The following is a 20,074-nucleotide window of genomic DNA, read 5'->3' on the forward strand; positions in this document are numbered from 1 at the left end:
AAAAGAAAATATGGGCCATCGCATGTTCATATGAAAAACTTATTACAAAAATAGGAAATGCCTATTTAAGACCAAGAAATACCACTCTTGGGAATATACCCCAAAGATGCCCCACATGCCAAAGGGGCAAATGTTTCACTATGTTCATAGAGGACTTATTTGTGATAGCCAGAAGCTGGAAACAACCCAGATGTCCCACGACAGAAGAATGGATACAGAAAGTATGTTCATGTACTCAATGGAATACTATTCAACTGTTAAGAACGAGGACATCCTGAGTTTTGTAGACAAATGGATGGAGCTAGAAAATGTCATCCTGAGTGAGATAAGTCTGACCCAAAAGGACGTGCATGGTATGTACTCAATAATAAGTGGATATTAGGCAATAAAGAAAAAAGAAAAAGTACAGAATACCCAAGATACAGCCCACAGAACTCAAGAAGGTCAACGAGCTCAAGGCCTAAGTGAGGACGCCTCAGTTCCACTTGGGAGGGAGGAGAAAGCAACCACAAGAGGGGAAAGAGGGAAGGACAGGGGAGGAAAAGTGGATAGAGGTGGGGCGTGATCAGGTATTAGGTGGGGTAAAATGACTGCAGCCCTCAAGGACAGCAGAAAGAATGGAAACAGGCAACTTCAGAAGGAAGGAGGTTGGGAGGACCCTCTAGAATGTACTATAGACCTGGGAAGGGAAAGACTCTCTGAATTCAAAGGGGGGGGACCCTAGATGTGGGCCCTACAGTGGTGAGAGGGAGCTTATTGAATCCACCTCCAGCAGAAAGATAGAGCATCAAGTGAGGGGTGGGGTTGCTATCCCACAACCAAACCTCTGACCCATAATTGTTCCTATGGGAAAGAAATGCAAGGAAGGAAATGGATAAGAGCCTGAGGAAAAGAAGGTCCAAAATTGGAATCCAGCTCAAGGGGAGGCCCCCAAACCTGATATCACTACTGAAGCTATAGGGCATTCACAAAAAGGGACCTACCATGACTGCTCTCCAAAAGACACAACAAGCAGCTGAAAGAGTCAGATGCAGATGTGTGCACCCAACCAATGAACAGAAACTGCTGACCCCTCTGGTTGAATTAGGGAAAAGCTGGAGGAAGCTAAGGAGGAGGGCAACCCTGTAAGAGGACCAGCAGTGTCAATTAACCTGCATCCCTGAGATCTCTTAGACACTGGACCACCAACCAGGCAGCATACACCAGCTGAGATGAGGCCTCCAGCACATACACAGCAGAGGACTCCCTGGTCTGGGTTCATTAGAGAAGATGTACCTAATCCTCAAGAGACTGGAGGCCCCAGGAAGTTTAGCCGTCTGGTGGGGTGTGTGGGGTGGGGACATCCTTGTGGAGACAGGGGGAGAAGTGCTGGACCGGGGTTGGGAGGACAGTGGGCGGGGAGAAGGTGTGGGATTTGGAACTTTCCAGGGGTGGACGGGGAGGAGAATGAAATCTGGAATATAAATATTAATTAAAAAAATAGGAAATGCACAAAAGTATGACAGAGGTAAATTCTATTCTATTTCATTTTAATTGGATACTTTTTATTGCATTTCAAATGTTAATCCTTTTCTCAATTTCACATTCATAAACCCCCTATACTGTACCCCCTCCCTTTCTTCTATGAAGGTGTTCCACCGCCCCAACCAACCCTCCCTTCACGCCTCCATTCCCTGACATTCCCCTACACTGGGGGGAGGGGTTCAACCTTGGCAGGACCAAGGGCTTCTCCTCCCATCGGTGCCCAACAAGGCCATCCTCTGCTACATATGCAGCTGGAGCCATGAGTAGTCTTTGGGTAGTGGTTTAGCCACTGGGAGCTCTGGTTGGTTGGTATTGTTGTTCTTATGGGGTTGCAAGCCCCTTCAGCTCCTTCAATCCTTTCTCTAACTCCTCCAGTGGGGACCCCATTCTTAGTTCAATGGTTTGCTGCTGGCATTTGCCTCTGTATTTGTCATGCTCTGGCTGAGCCTCTCAGGAGAGAGCTATATCAGGCTCCTTTCAGCATGCATTTCTTGGCTTCATCAATAGTGTCTAGTTTTGAGATAGATAGATAGATAGATAGATAGATAGATAGATAGATAGATAGATAGATAGATAGATAGATAGATAGATCCTGTATATATATGGGCTGGATCTCCAGGTGGAGCAGGCTCTGAATAGTCATTCATTCATTCAATTTGTACTCCAAACTTTGTCTCTATATCTCTTCCTATGAATATGTTTATTCCCCCTTTTAAGAAGGACTGATGCATCTGCACTTTAGTTGTCATTCTTCTTGAGCTTCATGTGGTCTATGGATTGTACCTTGGGTAATTCGAGGTTTTGGACTAATAATATCCAGTTATCAGTGAGTGCATACCATGTGTGTTTTTCTGTGATCGGGTTACCTCACTCAGGATGATATTTCCTAGTTCTATCCATTTACCTATGAATTTCATAAAGTCATTGTTTTTGATAGCTGAGTAGTTATTGTGTAGATGTACCACATTTTCTGTATCTATTTCTCTGTTGAAGGACATCTGGGTTCTTTCCAGCTTCTGGCTATTATAAATAAGGCTGCTATGAACATAGTGGAGCATGTGTCCTTGTTATATGTTGGAGCATCATTTGAGTATATGCCCAGGAGAGTTATAGCTGGGTCCTCAGGTAGTACTATGTCCAAATTTCTGAGTAGCCTCCAGAATGAATTCCAGAGTGGTTGTACCAGTCTGCAATCCCACCAATAATGGAGGAGTGTTCCTCTTTCTTCACTTCCTCACCAGAATCTGCTGTCACCTCAGTTTTTTTATCTTAGCCATTCTGATATGTGTGAAGTAGAATCTCAGGGTTGTTTTGATTTGCATTTCCCTGATGACTAAGGATGTTGAACATTTCTTCAGGTCCTTCTCAGCCATTCAATATTCCTCAGCTGAGAACTCTTTGTTTAGCTCTGTACCCCATTTTTAAAAGCGTTATTTGACTCTCTGGAGTCTAATTTCTTGAGTTCTTTGTATATATCAGGTAACAGCCCTCTATCGGATGTAGGATTGGTAAAGATCTTTTCCTAATCAGTTGTTTGCCATTTTGTCCTAATGACAGTGTCCTTTGCCTTACAGAAGCTTTGCAATTTTATGAGGTCTCATTTCGCAATGCTTGCTCAGAGCATAAGCCATTGGTGTTCTGTTTAGGAGAGACTCTTAATTGAGAAAAAATGTCTTCACAAAATTGACCAGTATGGAAATACATGGGGTGCTACTGTGATTGATGGCTGTTGAAGGAGTACCCAGCTCACAGTGTGGGTGCCACCCCTGGGCAGGTGATTCTAGATGCTGTAAGAAAGCAAGCTGGAAAACAGCAATCCTCTATGGTCTTTGCATGAGTTCCAAGTTTCTACCTGGAGCTTCTTCCCTGAATTTTTGGAGTGTGACTGAGGGTTGTGAACTAGAGTAAATTCTCCTCCTCAAGTTGTTTATGACCATAGTGCTTAAGACATAAAAGAAAACCTAAGACATTCACCAGCTTAGTCATCTTATTTAGATAGCATTTTCAAAGGAAAACTAAATTTTAATAAAATAAAAATTGGTAGACCAAATATATTCTTTTAAAACTAAATATTGCAAGGTTAGTTAAAATACTGGCCGATAGAGGGAAAGATGCTGCAGCTATATGCATGGAAACACACAGTCCCTGAGGAATGCTCAAGAGCTCAAGTGGGCAGATATGGAGAGGTGGAGTAGAGCAATGTGTAGTAGTGTGATGATCCTTGGTGTTAGGCTAGAACAAAATTCAGCAAATTCAACATGAGAAGCATATGTTTTTGTTTCCACAAACTGTTTTAGCAACGACTTCAGATTTGTGACGTACCAAAACTTTCAAAGTTGATCTCCTCATAGATATTCAAGATCAAACATTCTAGAGACAATTGAAAGACTGCTGGTAGCCTAATCCCAGACCATTTGGGTAGTTTGCTGTTAACTCTCAGTATTTGCTTTTAAATACTTCAGAGTTTGTGCCTGCTCACCTGTATGTCCACCTGTGTATGTAGTGCCTATGAAAGTCAGAAGAGAACATCAGATCTTCTGCAATTAGACAATTGGAACCCACCAGTATGCACGGTACAAACCAAATCTGTGTCTCTGCAAGAGCAGCAAGTGCTCTTAACTACTGAGCCATCTCTCCAAGACTCTTAGGTTTTATCTAAATTGGATTCAACCTCAGGGTCCTCATCAGTTACTTCCTAGGTTTGTTGGGTGGATCAAATATACAAGATAGAGATAGATAATTTATGTATTTATGATTATGCATTTCTAAATCATATATATGATTTAAAAGTTGTCAATACACATAAATACCAGTATATATGATGTTACTGTTATTTATTATTCAACCAACATGCATACATCTACTAGATGCCAGATTAGCATTCAATTTTATTGGTACATGAAACATATCTTGTATTAATATATATAATCATAACACAAGTTAGTCATAGTCCTGGGAGACAACAGAGAAAGGAACAAGCCCCCAAAAAGCACATGTAGTGGTTCGAACAGAATGTTTGCATACTTGTACCTCATTGATGGAACTATTTGGGAAGGATTACAAGGAGTGATTGCATTGGTTTCCAAAGCTCAAGCCATTCCCTGTAATGTTCCCTGCCAGTCTGATCATGGATTCTAACCCTATGCACCCATGAGCCATAAACTAAATGCTTTCTTTTACAAGTTGTCAAGTAATATTTGGACAATAGATAAATAACCAAGGTAGAAAGGCAGTTAATAAATCTGCTTTAAGATGAAGCTGCAAAGGTAAGTTGTGAAAAGTAGAAAAACTTATAGAAGAAATTGTAAGCCATAAAAGAATATAACACGATGTGAAGGAAATTCAAAGCACTCCTTTAAGCATTAGTGCTATGTTAGGTAACAGTGAAGAAATACGAGATAAAATGGTTCAGGTAATCAGTGGAATGAGCACCAGCATATAGAGAATCTATGACATCATGAACATGATCCAGAAAGCTTTGCTGTCAAGGAATGAGTGGCTGAATTGTTTTACCCTTCAAGTTCAGGATGTTCTGAAGATCATAGTTCCAGGGGCAGGAAGGCTGCTCAAATGTCCTCTTGGTCATTTAGAGCCAGAAGAAATAAAAACAAAGCAGCAATAGAGAAAACTTCTTTTAATACTTTCTGACTAATTTTGGGCACCCAAACAATGAATAGGGTCATTAGCTCCAGCACCTGAAAAACACAGGCATACATTTTTGGAATAGGAATGAGACCTGAGCACACTAGGCATGCCCATTGTAAACTGTCTGTGCATAATCCAAGAACACTTGCTTACTCTGCAGTGAGGCATCAATCATATCTAAGGCTGACAGAGGCATGGCAATGGGTCATATCCTCTTTAAGAGATTCTAAATATGCCTGAGGACAAAGCTGTAAGTTTATATGCAGATAGATACTTTAATAAACAATGCTGATTCTCATAGCTAAAATATTAAAGAGAAAAATTATTCTAATAAATTAGGTGTATGCTGAAAGATACTAAAATTTTAACACTACAAATTGTTAGATTTTTTAAGAAAATAACAAAGAATAATCTAAATTTACTATTTGAATGTATTCATACAGTTCATCTACTCATGAAAAACAGGGGGAATAGCTTGTTACCTTAATAAAGAAATGAAGAATGTATTCCCCACATTAAATAAAAACAAAACAAAACATCATTTTGGCGTCAATCTTTATTTCTTCAGCAGTCAAATACTAAAGAAAACCAAGGCAGAGACCGAGTGTGCTGCTCAGCTTCTCCTCACTGTAACACGGAGCCAAGATAATCCCCACATTTTTACAAAAGACTTGTAGAGTCTCAGAGGTTTGGAGATTCCGGGCCATGGCTCACTGCCCTCACTGCACCTGAGTTCATAAAGAGGCATTGCTACATGACAGAGAGCATAGGGCAGAGGAAGACACTTTAGGAGGCAGCACATGAGAGAGAAATAAAGGAAGAAGCTCAGTCCTGACAGCCTCTTCATGGCTGCTCTATAGGTGAAAGAATTCCACTCAGTCCCACCTCTTAAAGACTGCCATCTCTCACTGGAGCTCGGAGCATGTATGACCTATCACAGAGCATGACGTGGACTGGCTGAGCTAACTACTGAGACCTTGACTCAAAGCAAAAAGAAATAATCGAAACTTTACTCCAATGTCTATAACGAAGCAAGTGGTTTAAAAAAACACATGAGCCACTTTAAAACAAATTAAATATGAATAAACATATTCTAATGTAAAACCCAAATGAAGACACAACGAATTGCAAAACATCAATTAAGGCATTTTTGCCTCTTTTTTGTTTTTCTTGTTTTATTCTGCCTGTTATTCTCTCTCTTCCAGGGTTTCCTTATCTTTATTCTATTCCTATTGAAGTTGTCACAAAGGAAATTAGAAAATGTTGGACCCCCCAGTGCAGGGGAATATGAGGAAGGGCAATAAGGGGGGATGTAAAGGGGAGAGGGAGGGGAGGGAATGGGGGCTTATGGATAGGAAACCGGGAAGGGGAATAACCTTTGAAATGTAAGTAAAGAAATACATAATAAAAAATTAATAAATAAAAAATAAATCACAGAAAGAAAGAAAGAAACAAAGAAAGAAACAAAGAAAGAAGGAAGGAAGGAAGGAAGGGAGGAAGGAAGGAAGGAAGGAAGGAAGGAAGGAAGGAAGGAAGGAAGGGAGGAAGGAAGGAAGGAAGGAAGGAAATGACCCTGACCACATCAGAGTAACCTTCTTTCTGGACAAGAGAACATCAAGGGCTTTCATGCTACTCAACTGTTTTCTCTACTCCTGATATTAGTATCTTGCCTTCTAAAGATGCTTATACAACAAGCAAAAATTAACTTATTCCCTTTAGAAATCCCTTCTAATTCATGCAACTTGGCAAAGTTAATATAGCACTCACTAAAATTAAGCTCAGGAAATGGCACTCTAACAAGATTCTGTATTAGGATAGAAAGGAAGATTAAAGCTACAGGGTATAGTTGAAGGCGGCATACAGGAAGAAGTTGGGTAGCCAAGTGTGAGTTCTAAAAGTAATACTCCTATAAGTTGTGAGCTCATGGATAAATAAAGGATGACATCTTCACAACATTTAGAAATTTACAGTAGACCTGACCTTGAGCACAAGGTGAGGCCTGATTTTGGATCCTAAAACTTGGTGTGATGAGGTCATGCATTTCACATACTCTGGCTAAGTGAACATTTATGATACTCTGCATGAATGTGAAGCTTGTGGTACAGTTGTTGAGAGGTTCTTCAAGTTGACTTAACAAAGAAACATTTTCAATTTGTTGTTTTATCAAAATTTGTTTGTTCCCAAATATATAATATTGAAGATACAGATTTTTAAATATATCTATTGAATTGTCTATGAGTAATATAAAATACCTGTCATTTCTACCAATATAACTTAAGGAAATTGAAGCTATAAGGGAGTTATAAAAAAAGAAAGCTGGTCATCAGTTACCATTACCACTTTTATGTAACAGGCTTAATTAACATTTAATACAAGTATATTAAATTCTGCATGTATATTCTGCATGTGTGAATGAAAAGTTATACATATTCAACTATATATTGTATATCCCTAGTCAAATCATTAGTCAAATAATAGTAACAGAATATATAAAGTTTTCTAGAGAAATCTCCATTTTCTACCTAACACAAGTAGTTGATAACAAAGCCTCCTCATTTAGTGAGCATTAGTATAGGCCCTCACTGTCCTGAAAGTCTCATGGGCCATAAAATGCTGGGGGACTGGCTTCTAACCAGAGCATCAAAACGAAAGTGGTAGCTCCTTAGCAGATGAGAAACAAAACATGCAAATCAGTCCTCTGGGTATTACCTGCCTGCCTATCAGATATGCAAGGCTAGCTAGATATGAGCAGGAATTGGAAGGAATCTTGTAGTATTTATCTGTATTTGGTTAGAGTAACAGGAGAGAACAGGAAGATGGAGACATTAACCAAATAGGATTTTGCTTTGAGGGTTATTTACAGAACGTAAAATATCAAGTGTAAATGAATGTATCATCCTTAATAGTCCCAGAGGACCCAATTGCCCTTTCAAATAAGCTTCTCTATTTTATTCATTTTTTATAGCACATAGCTAGGGTTAAGTGACAATTTTACCTTTAATTTCATTCCCATCAAAGCAAATATTAATATTTAAAATATTACATCTTACAAGAAATGATCTTGAAAGAGCGTTCTCATTTAAGGGAGGAATTGCTTACCCTTGTATCAATAATGTGCTTACTTAAGTGATAAAAGTTCTGAATATTGCTTCCTTCTCATTGTTGGTATGTCATGGCAAACAATCTTTCAGAAGTTATAGGAAAGCTATTACCAGCCTTTCTCTGCTATTCTTTGGGGGATTAAATGCAAAGCTTAAATGGAGGAAAAGCAATGGGCAAGCCAGTTAAAAGCCTTTCTCTCCTAAAAGTATGTGATGTATTTCTATTCACTGTATTTTAAATATTAAACAGAATTCTATCTATTCATCTTTCATAGCATAGTGTCGTTACAATAATCTCCCAACTTCAGATGACACTTAGAAAAAGAGGAAAAAAAGAAAAAAGAGAAGTAGAAGGGATGAGAAAAGAGAGTTGTAAACAAATGAATTGAATTTTGTTTAAATTATATTTCATAGGTGTATATGCATACATACTTGTCACAGCACACATGTGAAGGCCAGTGGACAGTTTACAGGAGAATCAATTCTCTTCTGTTACCATGTGGGCATTGAACTCATATTGGAAGCTTTGGCAGCAAGCGCCTGCTCCCTCTGAGCCATCTCCTTGGCACTGAGCACAGTAGTGGTTAGCTCTAGACAGCCATCATTAAGATGCAAAACTAGGAAGTTAATGCCAGGACTGCACAAAAAGCATTGGTTCCCATAACTACCCAGGAATGAGAGCCTTGTGGGAGTCTCACGTCCAGTGAAGACGTGCCATTCTGTCTGAAGAAGAGGAGCAGGAAATGTGAGAACAAAGTTTGTTAACAAAGATAGTAAGACACGCATTCTCCCTCTGCCAAGAAACACAGCTTAGTATCAGGAAAGATTCCTTAGACTCTGTTTCCCAGGGGACAAAGTGAAGGCGGTAAAGGAGCTTCTGCATCCCCAGCCACACAGAACATTGCTCAGGGACAGGTCACTCTTACCAACATCTACACTGACATTGGTGATAGGTGTGAACACCTAGGAGAGAATTTGAACCAAGAAGAAAGACTAAAGACCCACTAACTCCTTTTCAGAATTCATTAGAAAGTCTAAGCACAACCACCAAGGATCAATCTATACAGATTCTGACCACCGCCACCACCTCCAGCCTATCTAGTCATTTCAGCGCTCCATATACTTCCTCTCCTTCCCTTCCTGTACTCTCCCCAGATGGCAAGCAAGTCTTTATTCAATGTTTACAAACAATGCACTCACTCCACTTGACTCTTCTTGAGATAAGACACACCAATGGACATTTGAGGTGGCTTTGCTGTGGGAACTTCTGTCCAGGACTTTTAGGATGAAGAGAATGTAAGCAATTCAAAGAAATCCCTTCCTCCGGTGTCTCAGTCAGGGTTTTTATTTCTACACAAAACACCGTGACAAAGAAGCAAGTTGGGGAGGAAAGGGTTTACTCAGCTTACACTTCCACATTGCTGTTCATCACCAAAGGAAATCAGGACTGAAACTCAAACAGGTCAGGAAGCAGGAACTGATGCAGAGGCCATGTTACTTATTGGCTTGCTTTCCCTGTCTTACTCAGCCTGCTTTCTTATAGAACCCAAGACTACCAGTCCAGGCATGGCGCCATCCACAATGGACCCTCCTATCCTTGATCATTAGTTGAAAAAAAATGCCTTACAGATGGAGTTTCCTTTCTATGTGATAACTCCAGCTTGTGTCAATTTGACACATAAAACCAGCCAGTACACCCAGGAAGAACAACAGAGTAAAGTAGGTACATCCATTGAAAAGGTCTTAATTCCTCAGAATTCCTAGCTTGACTTTCAGGAGAAGGTGTTTCCCCCAAAGCCTGTTGGTGAAAACTATAAAAGATGACACTTTAGATGAAAACCAACAACACAAGATTAAAGGATGGAAAAATCAAAACAAAATATTGGCTATCAAAAGAATACAATGATTCTGTTAGTCAGCTTCAAATGAATGAAAATCTGTTAACTCCCTGACAAAGGGCTTAAAGAAATCACTTTAAAGATCCTAAACAAGCTACTAGACTCAGATGAAATCATCAAGAAAATTAGGAAAATAATTAACAGCATAAATGGTAAAATATAAAAACATGTCATAAGATAAAGAATAATCCAATAAAAAACAAAAACATATCTAAGAATTCAACAACAGAATTAAATAATCAAAAGAAAGAATCTGGAATGTAACAAGAGGCATTTAAGGGTACTTAATAAAAGGAGGAAATAAAAAAGAAAGTGTTGAAAAAGAAGAGAAGACCCCTACAGGCCTTATTTGACAACACTAAAAATGGTAATGATAACGTATTAGCTTAAGAAGACTGACAATCTAGGTAATTATTTATATAAATAAGGGTTCGAACTCCTAGGAGAATTGCAAACATTTCAATCCAGAAATTACAAAAGTCCCCAATGAGATTCAACTAAGAGAATAATTTATAGAGGCATTATAATCAAATTTTCCAAAAAACAAATACAAAGAAAGTCTCAGCAGCTTCAAAGAGAGAACAACTCATCATGTACAGGGATCCTTACAAAGCCATCAATATACTTTCTGGCAGAAACAGAGATAAGGGACTGATTTATTCAAAGCACTGAAGAGAGAAAATTGCTAACCAGAAATACTTCCCTCTGGCAAAACTTTCCTTCAGACGTGGAGGAAAGATATAACGCCCGCAACACGGTAGAAAGAGAAGCCCTTGACTACCCCTTAGCCATAGGTTCAATAAAGATTTGTGGATCCATTTCCTAGAGAAAAAAATGAATGGAAAGATCTGTGGGTACAGATAAGCTAAAAACATCCAGATAGAGAGAGTGGTGGAACAGATTTAGGCTCTAATTATATTCCAAGGAATTCCTATCCCTATCATCCCAGTCATCCTTGTGAGCAGAGATGAGTTTTGACCTAAAAAGCATATGGCCTTATCTCTAAGGTTCCCCCATGAGTTAGCTCTACAACTCTAGGAGATGGTATTAAGCAGATGTGAATGGTTTTAGTGCTAAATTTTAAAAGTAGCAGTTTACATAAGCATTGAAGCAACCTTGGGACTTATCAGCTGGACAAGTTTATTTGTTTATTTGTTTTCTTGTTTATTTTTTAATGCACCCTCATCTCTCTGGAAGACCTTGAGGACACTCTTCCCATAGCTACTTGATGTCCTGGTTTCTCAGTAACATCCACTGAGAAGCGTCAAGTGTAGACTAATATTAGCCTACCAACAGCTGGACAGACATGCACGTCAGCGCTTCCTGGGCCTCCTACCCAGGTTTAGTCCCAGTGATAGCTCCAAGTCTAATAATCCTTCCCAAATAACATTGACCACACACTAGGGACCACAATTTTACAACTTCTACCCAAGGCAGAGCATTTCACACCTCCTAGGCACTCAACCAATGGGACTAAGTAATGTAAGTTCCTAGAGAACAGCAAAGCTATATAGGATTATAGAGAATATGGTGTGAGCCACTACAACTGGTCTTTTAAAATATGGCCTTAAATAGACACAGAGGACTTCCAGAGTCTACACTCCCTTGAAGAAGTGTAGAAAATAGAATTGGAAGTCCTTCTCTCATTTTCTTACAGGAATGGTATAGCGTTGAATTCTACAGAGGAGCCTGGCACTTAAACAAAATTTCTGAACAGCAAGCTAGACCCTAAGATTTCTTCACTCTTTCCTTCATCTCAACCCTGTAATGAATACATTTTGCTGGTTCTTTGGAGTTTTAAATCCCAAGTGCCATTAAAAATCAAGATTCCATGTAAGGAGTTGTTCCTTTACCACTTCAGCTACTGGATTGGATGAAGGCTTTTATTACTGTGTGACCTTATAAGGCAGATGATAAACAGCTGAGTGTCAATGGAGCCCACTTCTGTCAAGTACTGACTCTGAGAATAGTGAAGAGTTAATCTTAATGGAACACTTACCACACATTCTCCAACTGGTTTAGTGACCGTGAGTGAGGAAAGAACATTTAGACTTGGCTTCAGTGTAAAATCAAAAAAAGAAAGAAGGAAAGAAAGAAAGAAAGAAAGAAAGAAAGAAAGGAAGGAAGGAAGGAAGGAAGGAAGGAAGGAAGGAAGAAAGAAAGAAAGAAAGAAAGAAAGAAAGAAAGAAAGAAAGACATCAGCAAACTCTTCAAGGTTTCCAGCTCAGTCTAGAAAACCTGCAGCTCTCCTCTCCAATATCAATGTTCTGGCTTATCTTGGTATACCAAAACATAAAAAACATACATATTCTAAATGGAACAGCAACCAACTTGGTCAGAAATCACCCCCATGTGGAGTATAGAAATATGACTTACTCAAAAGTGAATCCAAACAGTACTTATAAGGGTGCTCACAGAGATCAAGATAGTGCAAGAACAAAGAATTTCAGGATATATTAAAAACCAAGATATCAAACATAAACCACAGAACCAAAGAATATCACACCTATAAAAAACTCAGTAGATCAAACATAAGGAAGGATTGGTAGTGTGGAAGGTAGGTCTGTGTAAGATAATCTGAAGAGCAAAATTTTATGGCAAAAGTGAGAATAGCTTAAGAGACAGAAAGAACACTACCCATCATAGCAATGTCAGCTACACTGACACACGCAAAGGACAAGAGGCACAAGAGAGAGTAGAGTATGTTTAAAAGAAATATTAGCAAACACAATTGAGGAGAATGAAATTTGCAGCCAAGAACAACCAATACGTTCAATAAAGAGATCTGAAGTGAGTCATGTCATAATCATGTCTGGAGCTAAAGAAGGGGGGATTTGAAAGCAGCCTGAGAAGAGCAAAGCGCCCAGCAACAGAGGCTCAAAGGATGGGCAGTGGCTTTTCAGCCAAGACCTTGTAGACCAGGAGATTGCACAATGATACACTCAAACTCTTCAAAATGATATTTTAAAACTGCCAACACGACACACTATAACCAATACCCTCATCTTTCTAAATTGAAAATGAAATAAAGACTTATCTAGAGAGTCCCAGAGTGTCTTAACACTAAATCCTACCTACAAGAAACATGAAAGAGAATCCCTCCAAAGTGAAGGGAAATGATGCTATGGCGTTGTGATCAAAATAGGAAATTCGTTGACACAAGGAAATACATCTGTCAAATCCAAAGGACTCTAATATTGTGATTGTGAAAAATTAATCCAAGCTGTCCCTTGCAAAAAATGTGGAAAGGCAAAACTACTAAAATCTAAATGTTTAGTAATTTGCTAAGGGATTGAGAAATAACAAAAAAGTTATAACTCATGGCAAATACGAATACAAAACAAGATGACAGGCAATACAAGTGTGGTATTTATGTATTCAGTCACAGTGCATTTGTGGACAAGTATAGGATGCTACTTAAGCTTCAGAATGACCTCAAACAAAAGCCTTAGTGATCAAACTAATTTAATAATAATAATAATAATAATAATAATAAATATCAATAGTATTAGTTACAGACTTCAAACACACCAGTTCATAATTTTCTGATATATCATCCTCAATATCTTTCTACATGTCTTAAAGTCTTATCATATATCTTTTACTTTATTGGTTACCCAAAGATATTTTATATTATTTAAATTATTTGGGACTATTGTGCAAAGTATTGCTTCCTTGATTTCCTTCTTGGTCTGCTACTGATTTTGGTAAGTTCCTTTGTATCCAGCTACTTTATCCAGTGTTTATCACTTGTAGGAGTTCCCAGGTGGCTTTTTCAGGGTTGCTGATGTATCCTCATCTCCCCCTCAGATAGAGGTACTTTGACATCTTCCTTTCCAATGTGGATGCCTTTGGTGTCCTTCATCCGTGTTATGGCTGTAGCTAAGATTTCAAGTACTATATTGAGAAAGTATGGTGGGAACGGACAGCTTTGTCTCGCTCCAGATTTTAGTGGAATTATTTTGAGTTTATCCCCATTGAAGTTGAAGTTGGCTGTCACGGGCTTGCTGTAAACTGTCTTTTTCATATTTAGGGATGTCCCTTGTATCCCTAATCTCTTCAGAACTGTTATCATAAAAGAATGTTGAGTTTGTCAAGTGCCTTTTCTGCATTTCATGAGATGATATGCTTCTGCTTTTTGTTTCATTTGTGAAATCCTCAAAATTTTTCCCAGTAATAACCAATTTACATTTACCAACAATATGTAAGGGTTTCCTTTTATCCACATGTTCACCAATACTTCTTTATCTCTCATTCTATTTATTTTCTTTTTATTTGTTTTTTGTTTGAAATCTCTCTCACACACACATTATTTGCATTTTCTTTCTCTTTTAAATTTCATCTTTTTGTTTTTATTTTTATTTTTAATTTTTACCCAAGTAATCTTTTGCATATGTATTATAAAATCCAGCTTAGTGTCTTATGGAACTCCTGCATATGCAAATGAGTGGGTCTCTGGATGTATGTCTGTTTCCTGTGCCTTTTCTTAGGCTCTCTTTCTTCTGTTTGTTTGTTTGTTTGACCAATTCCAATTTGAAGGTTTTTTGTTTGTTTTATACTACTACTATTACTACTGCTACTACTACTACTATTATTATTATTACTATTATTATTATTCCTTAGATGCCTGTTTGCTAATAAGAGACAGAAAGGGGAAAGATCCAGGTGATGGGAGATGGGGTGTTGAGGGGAGGAGGAAAAGAAGAGAAGCCATTATCAGGAACAGGATGTATCTTACACTTAAAAAAAAATCTATAGTCAGTAAAGGATAAAAATAGAAACAGAACTATCACATGGCCACCATTGCCAGCACTGAGCTTGCCTGTAGAGGACACACGGGCCATCTCAAGCCCCATGGCTTTCAGCACTGTAATAACAGCCACTGTAGAGAGCCACTCAAACATCCATTGGTGGATAAGCAGATTTTAAAACTACCCATATATATACACAATGAAATTGTGTGATATCGGACATCCATCGGTTGAAGTAAAATAAACAAAGCCCTGGAAAAACAAACAAACAAAACACAAAAACAAAAGCCAACACACAAACAACAAAACAGCTCTATTCCTGTTGCCTCGTGTCAGTTATGTGTAGGGGTTTTTTTATTATTTATTAATTAATTAATGTATTTATTTTACATCTTGACCATAGTTTTCCCTCCCACCCCCATGAGCTCCTCCTCCATTTGTCTTCAGAAAAGGAGGCCTCCCTCAGATAATTAACCAGCCCTGGCATATCAAGTTGCAGTAAGACTAGGGGCATCGTCTTGTATTAGGCTAGAGGAGGCTGCTCACAGCTGAAAGGGTTCCAAAGGTAGACAACAGAGTCAGAGACAGCCCCTGCTCCTGCAGTGAGGAGTCCCACACGAAGACCAAGCTACAGAACTGTAACATGTAAACAGTGGACCTAGCTCAGGCCGGTGCAGGCTCCCTCGTTGGTAGTTCAGTCTCTGATTCTCTGTGGGCTCAGGTAGGTTGATTATGTTTCCTTGTGGTGCCCTTGACCCCTCTAGCTCCTGCAATCCTTCCTTCCTTCTTCCACAGGATCCTAAAGTGCATCTGTTTCCATCCGCTGAGGCTGCGAAGTAAAGCCTCTCTGGTGACAAGTATGCTAGGTATCTAGGCAGGGCAAATTAACATGTGAAAGTTTTGAGGCTGGGTTGGGGTCCCACTCCCTCCACTGGGAGTCTTGCCTGATTACAGGAAATGGCCAGTTCAGGTTTCATATCCCAGTATTACTAGGAGTCTTAGCTAGGGTATACATGTAGTGGGTTTTGTTTGTTTGTTTGTTTGTTTTTGTTTGTTTGTTTTTGCTTGTTTGTTCATCTAATTCTGTCTTCAGACAGGGAAGTAGAGTGGCCAAGGATACAAAATTGAGGGAAATGAAGTCAATCAACTATTTCAAAGTTTCCATTATAAGATCAAAATGTGAATGCTTCACTCCTTCTTTAAAAGGGGAACAAGAATAGAGAGGCAAAGATTAAAACAGAGACGGGGGCTGGGGATTTAGCTCAGTGGTAGAGCGCTTACCTAGGAAGCGCAAGGCCCTGGGTTCGGTCCCCAGCTCCGAAAAAAAAGAATCAAAAAAACAAACAAACAAACAAAAAACAGAGACAGAAGGAATGCCCATTCAGAGCCTACCCAACATGTGGCCCACACATATACAGCCATCCAATTAGACAAGATGGATGAAGCAAAGAAGTGCAGACCGACAGGAGCCAGATGTAGATCTCTCCTGAGAGACACAGCAAGAATACAACAAATACAGAGGCGAATGCCAGCAGCAAACCACTGAACTGAGACCCCCATTGAAGGAATCAGAGAAAGAACTGGAAGAGCTTGAAGGGGCTCAAGACCCCCTATGAACAACAATGCCAAGCAACCAGAGCTTCCAGGGACTAAGCCACTACCTAAAGACTATACATGGACTGACCCTGGACTCTGACCTCATAGGTAGCAATGAATATCCTAGGAAGAGCACCAAAGAGCACCAGTGGAAGGGGAAGCCCTTGGTCCTGCTAAGACTGAACCCCTAGTGAACATGATTATTGGGGGGAGGGCGGCAATGGGGGAAGGATGGGGAGGGGAACACCCATAAAGAAGGGGAGGGGAGGGGGAGAGGGATGTTGGCCTGGAAACCGGGAAAGGGAATAACACTCGAAATGTAAATAAGAAATACTCAAGTTAATAAAAAAAAAATTAAAAAAAAGATTAGAGGCTCAAAGGACTTGGCATAGAGCACAGAGTCTACGGTTACTAAGGATGGACTGAAATAAAAGTCTCTGGGACTGGATGTTAAATATTGTCACCACACATCGCATGGTCACGATGTGAGATGACGGGTGTGCCAGTCAGACTAACTATGATAATCACTCAGACTTTATGCATACTATTATTATTTGAAATATGAGCAGATTTCATGAGTCAATATCACCTCAGTAAACACGGGTATTTTTTAAGCTGCAAAATTAATATTCCCTCAAATGCACTGCATGTGGTGGAGAATGCTTGACTGCTCCTCATCTCTGAAAATTAAAAGGCAGAGCCTATCTTCACTGCTTAGTTTGGTTATCCATGTATTTCTCTTTCTTCACCAACACTCTCCTCCATCACTTGGGTGAGGGAGTGAGATCAGGTGTGGCAAATGAGGGTGAAAGAGGTTATAGAACGATAAGGAGACTGAATGGGCTGGAATCAGACATGAATTTGAAACCTGAGAACCAGCTATACTCCAGCTGCTGTTACTCACCCACCACCTTCCAAAACCCCTTGTCATCTGTCAATACCCCCACAAAACTAAAACTAAACATGGCAAGAAGTTTGCCCATTCTGAGCAGACTTGCCCAGATACTATATATTAAGACCACTGAAGAGTAACTTAGTCTTTTGCTCTCTGTACTTTAAAGCTTCCATTTTAAATAACTAAAATAAATTCATCCTTGTACTCATTAATTAAGCCCCCCACTTTGGCAAGGAAGAGCTAGTTGGTTTCCATTTGCCAAGCACTGGAATGGTTGCTAAGTCTCCAAGCAAGGACTCCAGCTTCATCTTCTTGTATTTCATGCAGCTGTAACTCTGCTGCTACTCCGCTGTGAATTATTTTGAATGTTAATACTTAGCTTTACGTCCCCAACCCCATGTAGTTTTGTTATTTTCTTATCCTCTGCTATTTAGATAAAGCATTGCCATTGTGAGAAGTTCTCTGACAAGATTAATAGGAAATTTATGAAAACTTGTGTTCGTGGTTCACGAAATAAAATTATTCACCTGATTCCCTTACTGTGATTAAGTAAATGAATCAGATTAGATATTTATATAAAATATATGTTTAACGGCATGAATTTTATCAAGCAAATGCCTCAAGCCTGCTGAAACCATTATGGCTAAGAGCTGAGATAGCAAATGTGTGGTCCATGGCCTGAAAATCCCTTGAGTATCTGAGCCGAGACTCTTCTCATTAGCTCTCAGTAAATGAGCTTAGAGAATCTAAACAGATAATGCCCATATAGATCAGGATCCAGAAGATGATTCTCTTGGGAACTGAGTTCGAGTAATAAAAGACAAAGGAAATATTAGGGTAGCTAAAAATGTATTTTGTATGAACGTACAGAAGTTTGATATTATGAACCAGATGGACTCTTTGCCACAGTAAAAGAATAATTCCTATTTACAACTCTCTACAAATCAATATTTCGTGACTAGGAGATTGGCACTAGAGTGCATTGTTCATGTGTTCATATCTGCTCACTATTTGAAGAATAACATAATGGAGAGAGAAGCAGGCCCCGATGATCAAGACCTCAGTGGCTCACTCTTGGTATCTGAAGTACCACAGTACCAGGGAAGGGCCCTAACAAATGCCTGCCCCTTGCATATAAACACTTAACTGTAAACAGAGATGTGTAAATATGCCCAGTCTTCTTCTTTTTTCAGGGATAAGGATGAGTCACTTTTGAAAGATTACTTTATCGTATAACCCCCATCACCAACACCTGCCCTGAACAACACGTGTGTATGTGTGTGTGTGTGTGTGTGTGTGTGTGTGTGTGTGTGTGTGTGTGCGTGTGTGTGTTTTCTGTTGAGATCACAGACCAGCATTCAGATTTCCTAGAAAAAGAGTTTATTTTATACAGGAATTCATAATTGAGATCAAAATGGAACTTTATTTTCTTGACATTTTCCAATAATGCTGGACTGAATCAGACACACAATGGGTTTCAACATCTCTCAATGAATAAGTAAATAAAAACAAAAACAAAATAGATTGTGAGAAACACTGATCCACATGAAGAGACGATCTTCTTTCTAGTGTTGAACTTCTCTTCCAGATATCCTTTTATGATTTAAGCATCAATTCCTGCTATCAACGGTGACAGATTTTATTTCTTTGTATCCCTCCAAGTACTGCTGAACCTGATTACCTCTGCTGACGTACACGGCTGAGAAATTGCCTGCAGAGGTGAATAACGGCAATCAAACCAGTTCTTTTCTTTGCCAGAAACAAGAATGTCTGTTAGACTAAAGGGTGTGGTATACCACACTTATCCAAGAGGCCTGTGGTACTTCCTTTGCCGCCTTGGATTGGATGTTTATTTCCCAGCTTGTTCTCAGCTGTTATTTCCTCTTAACTTACGGAGGTGATATAGACGAACTTGTTCCATCTCCCAAAGTGACCCAGTTACATTGTATGTCTGCTATGTTGCCAGTTTTTTTTTTCTTAAAACAACTGAAACATACTCCCATTCCCTGCCTCACTGTCTACAAGCTCATGATTAGCTCCCTGATACAGTGTAGATAATCCCTAAATTCTTGAGACATTTAATGAAGTTTAATGGAAACTTGTACTAGAGATAACTGCTACTTATGACATCTCTGATCACCAAGGAGTTAATGTACTCCACTAATATCACTTTAGACGTAGTGGGGTTTAGTGGTAACAAGAGTCAGGTTGTTCTGTGAACAAAATAAAAAATACCTATTTTAGAATAATTCAACTGAGTACAAAGTAATTGTTTTCATGACATTTAATGCAACTGATGTTTTCATTTTGTCTGCATGTAGCATCTAAAAGTTAGACTTTCTTGGATCCAATTAGACTTTAATTTTTTTTTATTTTGAGAAGAGAAAGAAGGTGGAATTAAATAATCATAAATTAGTTGAAAAGAACACATTTTTGTGGACGGGAGAGGGAGACAATGTGAACATTTCCATAATTTTCTAAGTTCAAGTAAACTTGGGAAAGCTAAGGTACTGACATTCTGTCAGAAAGAATTTGCTCGATTTTTGTTGTGAGTGATCAGTCTTATGTCACAGTATAGGGTTTCTTCTGTGGTTGATATTCAGACTGATAAACTGCCTTTATGTGTGGGTGAAGGGGAGAAGAAGAGGAAAAGTCTTACTGTAG

The 20,074-nt window shown here is 39.1% G+C and overlaps 1 protein-coding gene across 9 annotated transcripts in view; it reads right to left on the minus strand.

The window, feature by feature from the left end:
• Positions 1-20,074, minus strand: part of Marchf1 (membrane associated ring-CH-type finger 1) — an 858,714-nt gene that overhangs the window by 811,856 nt on the left and 26,784 nt on the right. The window lies entirely within an intron of this gene.

The sequence above is a fragment of the Rattus norvegicus genome, chromosome 16 (genome assembly GCF_036323735.1).
Source record: "Rattus norvegicus strain BN/NHsdMcwi chromosome 16, GRCr8, whole genome shotgun sequence".
Classification (NCBI taxonomy): Eukaryota; Metazoa; Chordata; class Mammalia; order Rodentia; family Muridae; genus Rattus; species Rattus norvegicus.